The sequence below is a fragment of the Pteropus medius genome, unplaced genomic scaffold (genome assembly GCF_902729225.1).
Source record: "Pteropus medius unplaced genomic scaffold, Ma_sr-lr_union100, whole genome shotgun sequence".
NCBI classification, from domain to species: domain Eukaryota; kingdom Metazoa; phylum Chordata; class Mammalia; order Chiroptera; family Pteropodidae; genus Pteropus; species Pteropus medius.
Genome location: NW_024351648.1, coordinates 2,073,254 through 2,088,961, shown reverse-complemented (window position 1 = coordinate 2,088,961; position 15,708 = coordinate 2,073,254). Strand labels below are relative to the sequence as shown.

The window sequence follows — 15,708 nt, the reverse complement described above, 5'->3', positions numbered from 1 at the left end:
ATAAATCAGTTTAAAACTCAGTCTTAAATTTTTCTTTAAAAATGAATATTCAACAAACCGTATGATTCTAAAAGAGAATACGATTTGTTTAAATTTATGGATGAAAGTAGATTTTATTAAACTGAAGCTTTTTCATTGAAGGCTTTTATTATAAGGCTCTATCACTGGGAAATTGAGTTAAAAATACCTCTTTTCCATCAAATCTATATACTTGCAAGACACTGTTTGTTTGTACTGCATGATACTGGAAAAAGGAAGAATTCTGAGCTAGAAGTTTGGAAATGTCACTCCAAGAGTTCACAGCTCAGGTTTCGAGCTATTCTAAGGGGAAAACTGAGTTTTACTGAAATGATTTCTTTCTTCTTAATAGGTGGTCAGTTTGTGCAACAAGTAAAACAGCACGATTTCAGAAGTAAACAGAGAAGATAAGAAAGAGAGTGGCCATGTACGTTTTTTCTTTCTGTAAAGTTCAAATCATGCATCATCTCTAATGAGCTTGATAAAGCATAGCAAAGCAAATGTGCCATAATTCATCATGTTTCCCATTTCAAAAGTGACAGGCGACCTAAGGGAAAAAAAAAAGTCTTTATTTTGTAACAATAAAAAAGAGGAGGCGAGATAATCGCATTTAAAATAATATCTGCAGAGGAACCTTTATAATTCACATCAAATATAGAAAATTGTCTCGTTATTTTGGGAATTCATTTGGTTAAGGCTGTACCACAGCTCCCAGTTAGCGGCTGTAAGCAAAACACTCGATTTTTATATTTAACGCAAACGTGGGAGAAAAAAAAAATGTCTTTAAAAAGCGTTTTAAATCTTGAAGAATAACGTGCTCTTATGGTGAGAAACAAGTAGTTTTGCAGTTGTTAGCAAGGTGCCGTTAGCTTTGATGCTTGCTACCCCGGGGAATGGTAAGACAGAAAACAGCGAAAGGTCTAAATGTAATTCGTTCGGTCAAAAAGCGGTATGTACTTCTATTAATTTTCTGGGAAACTTTGCGTTTCTAGAAACGGTTCAACAAAATGCCATCTCCAAAGATGCATCTCCTATTGCTTCCACTAGTCCTTTTGGAAATCTTTGTATTTTCTTACAGTATGGAGCTGACTGAGCATTTTAGGCCTCACCCAGAGAGGAGAAAATTTGGGAACCAAATATCCATGAGATATAACTACATCTTTAATGCCTGAAGTCATCCTGCCTTATCTGCAAGTAAGGGAGAAAGGAAAGCCACCGCTGAAAAATACACTCTACGTGGTATGATCTTGTATTTATTTTTTTTTTAATTAAATTCATTGGGGCGACATCGGTTAATAAGATTATATGTTTCCAGTGCACGTACAATATTATAATACATCATCTGTATATCGCATCGTGTGCTCGCCGCCCAAAGTTTAGTCTCCTCCTGACCCCCTTTCTCCCCCTCAGCCCCTCACCTCTTCCCTCCAGTAACCACCATACTGTTTGTGTCCATGAGTGTGTTTCTTTGAAGAAATGCTGTTTTATAGTTTTTCGAAACTACAAACCCACATCTGACGACAAAAATTTGCCACTTTTTAAAATGGCCAAAGAAGGCAATTGGTCTTTATTAAGAAGTTGTAGGATCGTGTTCGTTTAAAGTTATTATCTGCACAGTAACGAATAAATAACAAGAATGCTATACAGGGATAGTAGCTATTTTTGCTTAGGACGTAGGAAGTATATTCACCCCGAGATTTAAAATATAGAAACACATTTCGTTCTAATGAATGACAATTAATGAAGACCCGGAACCTTCACTCTGAGATGCTGAGAGTCAACGGCTCCAGGGTTAAGATGAAGATTGTTCTCTATTGCTTTCTTTGCACGTTAGGACATATTATATTTGGGGAGATTTAGGGGAGAAAAAGTCCTATGGGAATTGTAGTAATTGATTTGATATGGTATGAATGGATGTAGACTCGCAAAGAAAATTTCATCATCGTCATATCCTTATCATTGGTCTTCTGCTTAAGAGCGTTTTAATAGTGAATAACCCAATCCAGTCGCTGTTGAATAATTAATATGTCAAAATATATCTTAAGCGAACTCTGCTTCTTTTGGTACTCAAGAAGAGCTTAACTTCTCTTTCCTGCCTTTGAGACGGTTAACAGGAGAGACAACGATGAGTACAATTATTTAAATATTTGGTCAACTCGAGTTTATTCTATATAATAAAACAACAAGTTGAGTTTTCCTGTCACGAGTTCATTCATCAATGTTACTGCTCAAAGTAGCATTGCTATATTTTCCCCCCGCCCTCTCACGGAGAAGTTGAGACCAGCCCCCTCGCCTGCCCCTCCTGACACCGTGGGGTCAGTGCAGTGGATAAAGATGGGTGCCCTTCTCTAAAGCATGGACTCCTTGTTGAGGGTGACAATTTTTATCTGAAGGGACTGATCGGTAACACGCAACTGTTACCGATATAGAGACTGGCGATGTTTTCCATTCTTGCAAAACCCATGCCTGACAAGTTTTTCTGTACTCCACTCAAAAAAAAAGGCTTTTGGGTGACTGTAGCACGTATGCGTGAATGTGCTATATTCCTGGGCATTTTTTTCTTTTTCTTCCAACCCCACTTCCTGCTTAGAGATGATTTTGTTCTTTCTTTTAGAAAAGGAAACATCGATTTTAACCCATGGTTCATCCTTGGATTATTAAATATTTCTTCTAATGTCCTAAACAATTACTTATATTTATTGATAGTCATATCCTTTCACAAATACTTATCTTGTTACCCCTTCCTACTTATTCTTCAGTGATCAAAGACTAATGGACTTATCTTTTACCATTTTTAAAGAATCAGTGATTTTCACCATGACTTTTTCTTTACATTTACTCTTGAAGCTTTCTAAATTACGTGAAACTACAAAATGGATTTCGATGCACAAACGACACTTCTAGGTCTTCACAGCAGTTCAATTTACAATCCAGGGTTTCAAAAAGAAGGGGGAAAATAGTCTTTTTTTCCCTCCATTAAATGATATTAAGATTAGAACTAATTTTAAACGTGGGGAATTGAACATTCAATTGTGGTGCACACTGTAAGTTTTCCCGAACATCGTCAGCTGAAGGGGTTAGTGCTTTATATGCGTCTGTTACTGGGGCCGAATGGACAAGGCTGACAGGTTCTCCACAATTTCAATGAAGACAAATTGGTACTTTTTGGGGGGTGGGTAGGAGGGTTGGGAAGCAGGCTTCACAATGGCGCCCTCCACTAGTTAAAGATGTTCTTATCTGTTTTTTCCCTCTATTTAATCACAGGTGCTGGGACTTTCTTCAGTGTTTTTGCCGTTTGTTTTTGGTTCACGCTTTTCCAGCCAGATCTGCCACAGGGTGGTTGTCAGCCCGCCAGAGAAAGCCTGTGCCCCAGGAAAGGTGTCACTGGTGAGGGCTTGGCCACGAGCACCCTGTGGACTTTGTCCCTGTCCAAGGGGTGGTGAGTGGGGAACGCAGGGCCCCGTCGTTGGGCATGTTTCTTAAGCGGAGAACCAGAGGCCTTCGGGCGAAGACTGGGAGGTTTGGGACATCGGTTGGAGTTTTGTTGGAAATGGATCCATATAGTCCGCACGGTTAGTGCTCGCTGATCTCAGAAGTGTTTTTTGAGTGAAGCCTCCACGTGTTCCGTGCTTTGCTACGACCGTGGAAAGTGGAGAGCAAAGCGCTGTGGTTTAGTCTATACTGTCACATCTAGGAAGACGACGAAAATACAACCAGCCTCCGCTTCTGGCTTTAGGATTCGGGGAATTACCACATAGTTGACCTTCGACTCATTCAGACGCCGAAACTAAGAATCTAGCGACGTCTACCTCTGTTGTTTATCAGAAGACAAATGATGAAGGCTGTGACACCCTGTCAAGAACGTCCCGTTTATAGGCCGGAGAAGAGCCGTCTTTTAAATGATCTTGGGAGGGAATGGAGGCTAGCCAGGGTGTTGTCAAATAAAAATTATTTTATAAAAGCTCCTTTTTGTATTAAAAAGTTAGGTTAAAATTCTTTAGTGTTTCTAGATGAAGCCCAGATGAGCAAACGGCCTGGCCTTCCTGGGTGGGAACGTGAGCGCGATGGTCAAGTAACTGTTTAAAGATGCTTCTGGAGGTGTTTGTCTCTGTCAGGACAGAAGGTTCTGAGGAAGCCTTTTTTCCTCTTTGCTTTTGCTGCCCGGTTGGGTATCAGAAAGTGGGGTTTGGGTCTGGGCCCGCTGAGCGAGGGGAGTACTTGATCTCCCCATTTAAAACGACTAGATTTTTGCTAGTCCAATGTAGGAAACCTAATTATAGCCTGGTGAATTCTCTGCAGTCTACCAAACAGAGAAAAAAACAGTGACAGAATCTGAAAGGCCAGGAGACAGAAAAGAGTCTCTGAGACCTAATGAATCCAAACTAAACACCTCTCCACAGAAATGTCAAACATTTCTCTTAGCACAAAACAAGGCTTAAAGAATTCCCCGCTTTTGTCTCTGGCCTAATTCCTCAAGCAGAGAGGGGGGATTTTCCTCTGGGAGTGTTATTTCACAAAGAACGAAACAGCAAATAAACAAAAGACTCTCAAAGACAGAGAGAGTATAAATAAAATTCATGACTCTTTAAAGAGTTTACATTGAAAGAATGTGGAGGATTATTTACAATTAAAGCGTAGCCTCTAGAATACAGTTATTATATATATTAAACAAAGAATAAGAGTTCATTGCATTTTGTTCTCAAGAAAGTGCACCTGGATTCTTTGGGTTTCAAAAAAAGATGATGAAACTTCATTTTCTCAAGATCCCTTTGTTGCTTTTTTGTTGTTGTTGTGTACATGTTTAAAGTTTTTGCACGTTTAATAGGACATTGTACAATTTACTTATGTTACTTTTTTTAAGCTGCCGGTGAGTGGTCTTGCTATTTGATTAAAAAAAATAAATCAGCCTGAAAGACAAAGTCCCAAGAAAAAAAAAAAATTTACTCTCTATGTATTTAAAAGGAATTTTCTACATTTAACGGACGCCTATAAAATGAGTGTTTTCCGTGGTGAAAATATTCTTTGGGTTGAACAAAGGAAGAGTTATTGAGGAAAAAAGTTTAAATGAACAGAAAAGTAGAAGAACAAATTTAGAACTATCTCCTTTCCTAGTGAGTCGTATGATCATACAATGAGGTAGTTAATAACAGAAACGGGGTTAGAGAAAGGGTGAGACGAATATGAAAAAAAACGTTAAAGCTTCAGTGTTAATGTAATTGGCAGAGAGAAATAAATGGTTATTAGGATAGAGAAGCAAAGGCTAAGGAAACTGCTTGATTATAAATTATAGAGCAATTAGCCCTCTTTTCAAGGTGTTTGTGTGTTTACTAGGCGTTCGAATTCTGCTTTGAGTATGACTTGAAAAAAGGTGGATAATAATGTGAAAAGCCACAGCGCCACGGTCACATAGACAAACGGAGTTTACAGGTAGAGTCCTGGTAAAAAAATATGGCTCTCTCGAAGGCTGAGGTCGTGGGCCTGAGAGACGCGGCAAGGATTCGAGCGTTTGCAGAGTTTACAGCAAAGTTGAGATTGAGTCTTATCCTGACGGGCCTGTCACAGTAAAATATCTGAAACATTTGGCCCCACGAGATTAAAAGAACAGCGTTTATATTTAAGCATCTGCTGCCCCCAACCCCAACTTTGCTACTAATAAAATTCAGCTCTATGGAAAAGAATTTGAATTCCAGCTGGGCAGTTTTCAAAATAAGATGAAAAGTTAAGCAGGCAATTGGTGTGTATTTAGGGCTCAAAACACCTTGCCCCCTAGAAGACTTGAAGGAGTTAATCCCTTCTCAAGATAATCCACTAAAGAGCATCCTTCATTATGATGTTAAAAGCAAGGATCAGTGCCGGGGAGTCTAACAATAGGACGGGGGGCTTTTCGGTCCCCACCACATTCTTCCCAGGTTAGAGACAGAATTGCTGTGAGTCCAGCTGAAAAATAGAGCAGGACTTTCCTCCTCTGTGAAATGTTTAGATAGATGCCAGGAAAGGGGGGGGGAGGGGGCTACCACATTAACTATATCCCTCACTGGATAGGTTTTCCTGGTGAATAATCTTTCTGATTAAAAAAAAAAAGTTTGTACTGTCACGAGAGGTAAAGCTCTAGAAAGAACTCAATGGTGACAGAGTTTGGAAGCGCTTTTGATTTTCTTCAAAAAGTGAATTTTTGATTAAATGGTACTCAACTACCAACCCCCTCGATCCCAACCATAATATACTCAACGGACATAAAACTCACCATACACTTTTGCCAAGGCTGCATGCTAAAGTTGTTATTTGGTCAAAATTTGATCCTGTAAGGTATTATGTTTTAAATTTATGGTCACTTTTTTTTTCTTAAAAGAATCTTAATCATTTTCCATAAGTAACAAGAAAAGTATTTAGTGTTAATAAGCAATTGAATCTGAAATACCTGATTTAAAATCTTGTTTTCTCCATTTTAGAGCATTTGATAGTACTGGTGATTCGATTTACTGTCTGTTATTGCTTTCAAAATATTGTATAAGAAGGTAATTTAGAAAAAAGATTCCTATAAAAATCTTTAATGTAAGCCCATACCTTAGGTCTATGAGAGTGACAAAATCGGCCATCCCAGGATATAGGAAATGTTTCCTTTTCCTTTCATCCCTCTTTATTAAGTGTAAATACATTTTTGAAAGAAAGATTTGTTTTTGAGGAAATTCATTTTAACCGAAATTGAAACAAGGCAGGGAAAGCATTTTTAAAGGTGTGTATCAAGTGGACCGTGACTCCTGAAGATGTGTCAGTGTGCTTGGTTGGCCTCGCAGGATGTCTCTAGTGGTCCCTCGGTGTCCCAGGGGGCTGGGCTCTGTGGACCCCCCAAGTGTGGCTGCAGAGCCCTCGGGGAGCTGGAGCTGGACAAGCATGACTGGGCAGGGGGAGCGGCTGGGCATGTGTCGGATGGCAGTAGTCATTAGAACTAAAAGGACTATTCAGAAGAGAAGGAGGCGAAGGCCTCTGTCCTTTGGATTTTGTTGGGCTAGAAAAAAGTCAAAGAATTTGAAGTGGGGAAAGAATATAATATATAAATAGAAGCCCTTGAAACATGGTCGAAGACTTAATACTATATGGAGACATATTAGAAGCCAGTCCTTTAAACAGAATTTTATTAATATTTTATTTCCATGAGAAACATCATGGAAAGGAAAGAACTTTTGAGGTCTGAATTTCAGCTCTTGTCAGTGATATGACTTGATTCTGTTTCCTATTTATGTCGTGGGAGAATAACGCCACCTGAACTGTATAGGTCAGTATGAAATTTCTCAGAGAAATGCCTATAAAAATCTTTAATTAAGCCTATAACTTAGGTCTATCAGGGTGACAAAAGCGGCCATCCTGGGCTATAGGAAATGTTTTCTTTTCCTTTTTCCCCCTTTTATTAAGTGTAAATACATTTATTACTGGTGGTAATGAATGAGGCCTGAGTTTAGCAGACCCATTATGTACTTACTGTGCGACTTTGGGTAAGGTCCCTTGTCTTTCTAAATCAGATGAACTTTGTTCATCTGTGAAGTGACAATGGACAGCTGCTTGAAAGATAAAATAATGTGGTCCACAAACGACTCAGTGCCTGGCCCACAAGTAAGTTTAGCCAAAATGTCAGACATATCGAAAATGCACAAGAAAAATCAGACTCTCTCCCTTGTTATGCTTCCTTATTTTAAAGGAAAGTAACGTGTACAAAGTTAATTCAGGGAATGAAATTACGAAATATTTTGATCATAGAACCAAAATATTTTTCCTAGCCCATATACCTGCAGCTGAATTTTATCTAAAAGATTTAAGAAATAATTAATGTGGACTCTCAGTATGTTTACTGAGCTGCCATGAATTTATCATGACATTTATCATGAATGTGAAGCAGGATTTCTGTATGATTTGCTCTTTATCTATTGTTACCTCATTTACTCTTCTCAACATTCATGTAAAATATTAGTCCCAGCTTTTATTTTAATAGACGAAGAAACAGATTAAAAACATGTTCAAGGGCACAGAGCTGGGGACCCAGTGAGGAGGCCAGAGTTTAAACTCCAGGCCCGCTCCGGATGTGTTGTCCACGAGACGCTGAGGCGGCCCTGGGGCGTGTCTTCACGTCGTTCCTGACGCCAGAGGTCCTAGGAGGTGCTTGTGGACGTGGATCTCTTTATACGTGAACCTCTTTATACTTGGAGAGGTGGCCACTGTCCTATTTGACTTATTCTACACATACTCTTTAGCTGGAAATGATACCTACTCCTTCACCTTCTGGAGGCAGGCTGTTCTCCACGTGGAGACTTGCCAAGCCATTCTGCTAAGGGCCTACGCGTACTATAGGTGCGTACGCCATAGGATGGGATGTTCTGTCAGTGAATGACCTTGACCTCTACCTTGAGGAGGAAGTGTGCGTGTTGGTTGGCAGAGTGCCTTGATGTTGCTTAGGAAACTCTGTTCTCTGGCAAGCAGGCTAAAGATGGAAGCTGAGTATTTTTCACCTTCCTCGAGTACCAAGCATCAGATAAGTGTTCAAGGACTACTAATTGAATTCCTTGGACAAAATAGAAGAAAAAAAAAATATGGGTCAAGGAATCTTAGGTTAAGAAACGATCTTGGATTCACAGCTTAATCAATAATGATTTGCAGATTCATTACCCTCCCCAACTTTAAGTCGGTGCTGCTGGCTGCTAAGTTATTTTTAAACTTTACTAGGTACATAAATAGTTTCTTCTTTAATGAGAATGAAGCTGGGCAGTCTGTGCTTTACCATTAAATTTCATTTTATTCACAGGTGTTTTGGTTTCTGCTTAGCCCTTTTAAAAAGCCATTCATTTATTGCCCCCTTTTCTTATCTTCTAAAAGAGAGGAAAATTCAATGAGAAGAATTGAACTGGCCAGAAAAGAGTATTTCCGTCAGTTGAACCAATACTTTGAGCTGCCGATTACGGCAGTTAAAGGCCAATTCTGGGAAGGCGGACAGTTCTGGTTGTCATGTGCCATCCAACCACAGATTACGGCCTCGTGTGGATGGACTTTCACTGTGGGAACCCGAAATCATTGGCGAAATGGGGAAAATATTGTAGATATTAGTAAAATGGGACATTGATAGTCATCGAAAAGTTTGCCGCCTAATTTGTCTCTCGTCATCGCGTTCTCTTCCTTGTGATTCATTATACACATGCCTTGCAAACGTGTTCTTAGAAAAGGTTGACAGATATTTTTCGAGTGACTGCCATTTATTACCAATGATAGAACATTTATATCCCATAATTACTATTGCTCACATCTATATCATGAGGCAAAAGTTGAAATGCAGTGAAGGCCATGTTTTAATAGATAATTTTTATATTCTAAAAAAGTAAATAATGTGGTTACTCGAAGTATATACACATCGGCTGCTACCTATTAAGATGTTTTAAATTCAATTAAATATTTAATTATACAAGCCACAAGGGGCAGTGTGAGGATTCTTTTTAACACCTAACCAATTTAAATGTTTTTTTGATAATTACGGGAATAACCAAATCAGATCAATTTTTATAACTAAAGAGATTAAATGCTTTAAAACTGAGGGATGTTAAAATACAAATTATTTTTTCCCCACAACTTTGCCAGCATAACTGAGATTATCTGAACACCTCCAAGCACAGACTCACTGTGGCAGGCAGACTATATACAGTGACTTCCCTAAATGATCCGCTCTTGGGTAGACCTCTGCTCTTGACTGTGGGCCTGTGACTCACTTCTAACCAATCAGAATGCAGCAAAGGTGACAGGGCACCACTTCTGTGATTATATCACCGAAGATTACAGATTGCATCTTGCAAGCTGACTCACTTCCTTGCTGGCTTTCAGAAAGCAAGGCGCTTTATGAGACCCGCATGGCAAAGAACCTTTGGCCAACAGCCAGTTAAAGAACAAAATCTTTCAGTGCAAAAACCTACAAGAAACCAAATGATGACAACTAACAACCACGTAAGAAAGCTTGGAGGTAACTCCTTCCCCAGCTGAACCTTTAGATGAGATCTTAACCCAAGCAGGCACCTCGATTGCAGCCTGTAAGAGATCCTGGTGCAGAGGACTCAGCTAAGCTGTGCCCTGATTCTCTATTCAAAGACTGTGAGATTATGAAATGTGTTTTTTAAGCTACTAAGTTTTTGGGAATTTATTATGCAGCAATAGGGAAATACGGGCACACACACACACACACACACGCATACACTCTTTTAAAAACCTCATGGTTTTTTTAATCTTATTTTTTACTTAGTTTTCTTGAAGAGTCACGTGAGATCTGTGCCAACTTAAGTTTTATCCAGAACTCTTGGCTTTCTGCTCGGCGGAAACAAACACCCATGTCGCCAACACGTGCACATTCACTCCTTTATGAAATTGAAAGACTCACACGAAACAGACATGATTACGAATTTCCTCATAAGGTATCTACCAAAACCAAGTTCTCCTTTATGAGCCTAACCTTTTTCTATGAAGAAGAACGTTGCCTTGATCTCGCGATCTAGCTGAGGTGGCCCGTGTTTCTTTACCTGAGCATGCCATCCCCCGGCCCCCTGAATGGGCTGCCCTTGTCCCTGGCCTCTTGTGTTCATTCCTTAGTATCATGAAGGCTTTCACATGTGGCCTCAAACACCGTATCGGGCCACCGGGCTCCGCGTGGGGTCATCACACCCACAGCTTCCATTACGCACTCCTGGCCATGCACTGAATATTTTGCCAAGGACAAGCACCCGGAACACTACGTCTGCACGAAGAAGGACTTCCCTCGCCAGCTTCAGAAATGTGTGACAAGAACTTCATGAGTCAGGGAGATGCCCACCAAAGCAAAGCAACAGCGATGTCGTCGCCGCCAAAGTGGGAGGCTTCATCCTGCAGGTGCTCGTTCGCTTAAATCATTCCGTGGTGCTCAGATGGGTGGTATAGAAATGCAAAGATAATTTTTTTTTTTGAAAACTTCAAGTGACTGCTTAGAAACATAAAGGAATAAAATTTAATTAACGAAAATAAGTTTTACCTGTTATAGAGCCTATCTTGAAGAGCTTGGGCATAACACTAGAAGTTTTCTTATTTATTACTAATACCAGTCATTACTTATTATATCCCTTAATCTGTGAGGGAAGACAAGGAACCTGACATATGGCGCAACGATTGCTTTCATTCATTTGAGTTTTCGTAGAGAAGGTGCATCATGGATCTGGAAGGCTGTCTTATCTCCCATGAATGTGTCATATTACTACATTTTTGGACACCAAAGAAGGTCATGGTAACTTCTTGCCTTCAGAATGTCATCGCACAGTCCAGCGAGCCTCTTCCTTTCAAGCACTGTCTGAAATGACCAATTTCTTCCCCTCCCCCCAATCCACAGTACTTGTTAATCAACAACTTTTGAGGCATCTCATTTTACACCAATTATCTCTCGGTCTTAGCAGTGTCTCTTTGGTACCCAGCATACGTATCATTTCAAGTTTCAGTTCTCAAGTCTGATAAAACTAATAAACTCATACTGCCAGAGGTGGCACATTAAGCTGGTAAAATGGTTTTCTTCTTAATTGGATATGAGCACTGTTATCACTAATAACCCCAGGATACTTCTAATTGGACTCTCTCTCTCTTTCTCTTTATTTTTGAAACACTAATCTCATTGACCAGCCTTAATTTCTCCATTCCCCATTCCATGAACCCAAATCTAGAAATATTCCCGTTTCATGAGGTTATTTCAGTATTATTTCTTTGTATTAACTCAAAAAAAGGGTAAATGGTTTTGTAAAAATAAATGCTTCCTTTTTAAATTTTCAGAAAAAAAGAAATAGTAAGACTATGGTATTGACATTGCAATTATGTCTTGAATGCAGTTTAGTGAGCTGCCAGCTTCACCTGAGGACACTAAATTCTTAATTTTCAGTCATTTTTCTTTTAAAAAACAATGGTCTCCTCTATTGAATTATTTATTGTGATTTTAGTACAAGTTATATCAGAAGGAAATGCTGTGTTAAAAGTTATCGCATGCCTCAGTACTAGATTTCTGTTTCGTCTCGATTTTACGAATTTTGGCGAATACACCTGAAAATGACGTGGATGTCAACATAGTTAAGAGATGACCAGACGTGACAAGACTCCTTCGGCAGAATGATGCAGTTTGGTTTCTGGTAAACACATGCGACAAACACACAAGGATATTAAGGTTATTGGTTCCGCTATTCTACGACGCCAATTTCTAAGCTCAGTTTCATCATATGCAATATCAGCTCCAACTTTTCTTTCTACTAGTCTTTTCAGATTCAGTAGGCACAGATTTGGTGCCAAAAGAATAAGAAAAGAAATATAAGTTCTAGCGGGGATGAATCAAGAGGGGAAAAAATCTTTTCGAGTCCACAAACCAGCAATTTCCCCCCCAGATAAATGTAAAAACTGAAGGCTGTCTATGTTTTAATTGTTGAAAGAAGTCATGTGAGCCATTCACTGGCAGAAATGATTCATTTTTAATAGACATCCTAATTTTTTTCTGGAGCAATATATATTTTATCAGCTAAGTATAGGCCTTTAAAATTATTATCTCTATTCCCATATAATTAAAAGCCTCTATGTAGATATCATTAAATAATTACAGATGTGCGAAAGAAATGCTTATTGTATCTCTAATTCATAAAATGACAATTGGAAAACTTCATTGATTTGTATTTACATTTCTGGCAATTAAATTAGCAACACCTGGAGCACAGATGAAGGTAGGTCAAAGGACTTCCATCGAAAGTCTAACGGCAAAGCTATACTAAGAATACATATGCCTTTCATGTTGACTTAGAAAATTATGTATTATCGTGACTCTAAAAAATAGCCAAACTGTCAATCCTGTTTGTGTTTATAATATATGCATGTATCCTATATCATATGTAAGAGATGTGTATGTTATATACACCTATATGTATGTGTGTGTATGTGAATACATATGTATATGTCATACGTATAGGTATATACAGCAAAAAGGACATAATATACTATAAAATGTACATATATATATATATATATATATATATGCACACACATATATCTACGTAGGATGGTGATGCTGATGCTGATGCTGATGCTGATTTTATAGCTTGCAAATGTTCTAGTTCCTTTGGGACTGACTCATTCTTGGCTTTGTTCAGTTTGAAAGACCGAAATTACATGATTTTTGAAGCAGTGGGGTATATTCAAGTCCCAGCTTAAGAAAGGGCATTCTTTTATCCGTTATAAATGCGCGGCTTTATATATACATATCATTTGGTATGTACGCTTTATTTAGACATCATATGGTACCATATACCATTTGGTATGTATGTTTATTTACATATCGAGCATACCACATCACTGTCACACACTGTGAGAGCCGAGCCACGCACATTTGTGGGCTGCTTGCAGCCCCTGGGCTCACTGGGCAACCTTTGGGGCATAAGGTCTACAGACTGGTCCAGGGCGATAAGAACAGCCCAGAGTTGGGGGACATGCCATGTGACCGGGCATCTGGCTGTTCAGGTCCTTATCCCATGAGGTCCTGCGTTGACCCTCCTCTGGGTCACAACCCGCTTCTGGGCTTCAGCTGTGCATCCCTAGGGTTCGTGGCAACATCAGGGTCCTGATTTAGGTCATTAAAACGGAACAATAAGCTGGGCCTGCTCACGGGGAGACGGACCACACACGGGGACACCTGACTCGGCTCAAGAACAAACTTTCTATGGAATATCCACAGGTTTCCCTATCTATGCCTTTATTCACGCCAGGATTAAATGCTTGGTAAGAATACAAATAGGTGTCCTTGAGGGGACATTTTCAGTTTCACAGGAAGCAGGGTCTTAAAAATGAGTCCTTCTGAGCCTGTTAGAGGGAGAGCGAGGACGCATCCTGTTCCTTCCACCAGCCACCCCTCCATAAGCCTCCCAGACTGTTAATTTTTGCTATATATTGAGGCTATGAATATTTCCTTTGAAAAAAGGATTTCTTTGGCACTGAGAAAAGTTATCCGAAAAAATTAAATTCCAACACTAAAGTTCTAAGCATCAATTATTTTCAATCTCAATTTTCTGCCTAAGTTGTGCTTTTTTTCCTACTCATGAATAAATCCTAAAAAAAAAAAGGAGGCAGAGTTGGCATAGTCCTGCTTTTTCTTTGTTTTCCAGCATAGGACTAGAGGATCCACAATTCTCGGCTGGAATTCTGGAATAGGAAGCCACCCCCCGAACCGCTGACACGATGCACATCGTGTTTCCTGGCAGGACGGTTTGTGCCCATCTGCGAGGGGAAGCGCCACGCCAACCGAATGCAGGCTTCACGGGACAGCCGGTGGCCCTGGGAGCGAGGTCCCAGCCCCCGCTATGTCCCTGGCTCAGAGCACATGCTGATGACAAGGGACTACATTTGTTGATGCTGTAGATGAAGAACCATCAGCAAACAGCCAGACCCTGTGCTCATTTCCCAATTCATCTCTCTGATGGGGATCAGCACACTGAAATATAGAAGCCTGGCTGACGAGGAGGTCCTGAGACTTCCTCTTTACATCCAGCCTTCTTGAAAAAGAACCACTTGTTTCTTCTTCCCGTCCCTTTTGCCAGGTAGGGAGACCCCTTTCCTCAGCCCCATACAAATCTCCTTACTTTACAGCTGAACCTCGGCGCATTACCAGGTTAGGGCAGCTGTCCTAAAGCTTTGAGAAGCAAGTGGGTGTCGGAATGATTCTTAGACCCTCTGCTTTTTCTCTCGTTGACTCTCCCTTTCTTTTTATTTTTGACAAGGTCAGTTATGAGACCTGAGAGCTCCTGGCTCAGTCGCACGCGTGCCTTCTTCTGGAAGGGGGCGGCTGAGTGGCTGCTGACGCTGTGAAGCGGGCACACATGCGTGAGGATGGAAATGACGGGCACGCAGGCCTGTGCTCCCCCACAGCTCGCCAGAGCATGCCGCATGCTCCGGTGAGAGGGTCTCCAACTTTTTTTTTTAAATCAAGGACCCCTTTCATGATCTGCTTCTGACTCCCAACGAATCTCATGAATTGAAAAAGACCCCACTGCATTCACTAGGAACACCGTGTGGCTTAGTTGATGACAGACGTGGGGTTTCTTAGGCTTTTCAAAATGTAGGAAATGGTTATAGGGCTTCCGTTTCTCCCTCTGGGAATTCTTGTTTTTTAAAATTAAAAAAAAAAATTTATTATTATTTATGACTACAGCACCTGGTCTTCCTAAGTGGTCTCCCGTCCAAGTACTAACCAGGCCCGACCCTGCTTAGCTTCCGAGATGAGACACCGGGCGTGTTCAGGGTGGCGTGGCCGTAGACCATGGACCGTGGTTCCACTGGGGTGCGAACCCAGGACCTTCTGCGTGTAAAGCAGACGTGCTGACCGCTACACTGTGGAACCATGTCCTGGGAATCCTTAAGAGCTAGGAGGACCCCGATGTGGGGGCCACTGTAATAAATGAAGGTACTGAATGAGAAGCCCAGAGATAGATATGGACTCTGTCCCCAGAGCCCTTAGTTCCTCATCTGTAAGTACGGGGGCAGTTGCAGTCCATGGCTTCTCTTAGGCCCGCGCTTTCACCTCTCCTGGATCTAAGTCCTCAGGGACAAGTGGGTAGACACCTCTCTGTCACGTGGCCTTCGGTCCCCTAGCCTCCCAGAGCATCCTTCCACTTGGAAGCGCATAGTCCC

The 15,708-nt window shown here is 40.6% G+C and overlaps 1 long non-coding RNA gene and 1 pseudogene across 1 annotated transcript in view; one reads left to right on the top strand and one right to left on the bottom strand.

Annotated features, from left to right (window-relative positions):
- The window catches only part of LOC120587330 (uncharacterized), a 31,265-nt gene extending 16,749 nt beyond the window's left edge, over nucleotides 1–14,516 (top strand). The window contains exons 5-6 of the long non-coding RNA XR_005648925.1: nucleotides 3,283–3,405; nucleotides 14,187–14,516. This is a non-coding gene — a long non-coding RNA (uncharacterized LOC120587330). The remainder of the gene's footprint in view (nucleotides 1–3,282; nucleotides 3,406–14,186) is intronic.
- Nucleotides 14,517–15,220: 704 nt separating this feature from the next.
- LOC120587378 (uncharacterized) lies at nucleotides 15,221–15,336 on the bottom strand (annotated as a pseudogene).
- Nucleotides 15,337–15,708: the final 372 nt, after the last annotated feature.